Source organism: Poecilia latipinna, unplaced genomic scaffold (assembly GCF_001443285.1).
Source record: "Poecilia latipinna isolate Pla-1442-1.1 unplaced genomic scaffold, P_latipinna-1.0 Scaffold1975, whole genome shotgun sequence".
Taxonomy (NCBI): Eukaryota; Metazoa; Chordata; class Actinopteri; order Cyprinodontiformes; family Poeciliidae; genus Poecilia; species Poecilia latipinna.
The window spans coordinates 28,706-30,468 of record NW_015114591.1 but is presented as its reverse complement, the minus strand read 5'-3'; positions in this window follow the sequence as shown (position 1 = coordinate 30,468).

The window sequence follows — 1,763 nt, the reverse complement described above, 5'->3', positions numbered from 1 at the left end:
ATTTTACATTGTGAAAACAACTGAGCAACATAAAAATGACAAACTTGTTTTTTTTTTATTTTTTTTGGTATTTATTAAAAAGTAAAAATTTGTTTTATACAATTTTCAGGTGTGGATAAAAATGGCAACATGTTGAATTTAATATTTTATTCCTTAGTCAGCAGGTGCATAAAAATAAATCACTATCAACAAATTAGTCTAGTTTAGTAATTTATTTCAAAAGCAATTATTCCTGTTAATTTTGGTAAGCAATGGTATCTAATGAATATATCTGTTTGTCAGAAAGTTCGAATATTACAGGGAACCAATAATTTCTATTAGGAACATGTTTCTGTTCCTGCATTATCTAACAGACACTAACCAAAACCATCCACAAGGGGGAGCAATCTACCAAGGCACAATCCTGAAGAAGCTGACTGTTCTCGGAGAGCAAATTTACGAAAAGTTGAGTGGAAGGAAAAATACCTCCAGCCTGCTAAGAGTTTGAAGGAAATGTACATAAACTTCAGCTGAGGTCTGTGTGTGAGGCTCCACCTGGACAAATCCAGGACATGAGATTCAAAATTATTGCATTCCTTGTTTTTAAACTCCTCCTGGACCAAAGATGTCAGAATCATCTGCTCCACAGTGGCCCAGAATGACATTTCCACAGTCAATGATGATTTTGGGCTGCATTTCATCTGCTGGTGTTGGTCCACCATATGTTAACTAGTCCAAAGTTAGATCAGCCGTCTAGAAGGATAAAGTACGTTGGCTTCCCTCTGCTGTCAAGCTGTGCAGAGATGCTGATTTCATTTTCCAGCAGGACTCGGCACCTGATCACACTGGTACCAAAAGTTGAAACGGCAGCTTTAATGATCATGATGTTCCTGTGCTTAGGACTCTTGGTCTCAGAGTTTAACATTTAACTTCTGAGATGCACCTTTATGATCTAAACAAGAGCAATGTTTCCTAACCCTGGTCCTCGAGACAAAATGCCCTGTATGGTTTATGTGTTTCTCTGCCTCAGGACAATTGATTTCAACTGATGGCTGATGAACTGATGCAGTAATTATCTGAATCAGCTGCATTGAAGCACAGAAACACCTAAAACATGCAGGTTACTGTGGCTTGAGGACAAGGGATGGGTCATACTGATCATGCTGATTTCAAAATCAGTGTTTTTTTATGTTGACACATAACTAAATTAAATTAATTCAACACATCAAAAGTTACCTTTTTGTCAAATATTGATGGTTTTAATTTTTGAAAACACAAGTTGTGTTGTATATGAACTGTATTCAGATTAAGACACTTCAGCACAGATTTGAGAACAAGGGTAAGATATAAGGGACCTAAGTTGGCTCAAATTCTAGAAAATAACTTACATGGCACACAACAAACCAAAAACCAGCTTCAGCATTGAGTTAACATTAAAAAATGATCCAACAAGGTGAATGTTTTGTTTTCAGATACCCAGAATATTATGACAAGAATAATTTGAATATGGACAAGAATGGAAACTTGAAAATTATATTTTAATTGTTATAATAAAGTAAAAATAAAATAAGAGGAACCCAACAAACAGAATTCTCCAGATTTCAATGAAGAAAAAGACATCATGAGATAAATTTTTTAAATCATACACTCTGATTTTTCTTTTGTATTTTTTTTTTACATATTTTTATAGGAGTCAAACATCCAGTTCTCTGCAATCATACAGTTCAATGAGCAGCTGAACTCCACTATCATCTGGACTGAACTGTAATTTGGGCTGGAATGTT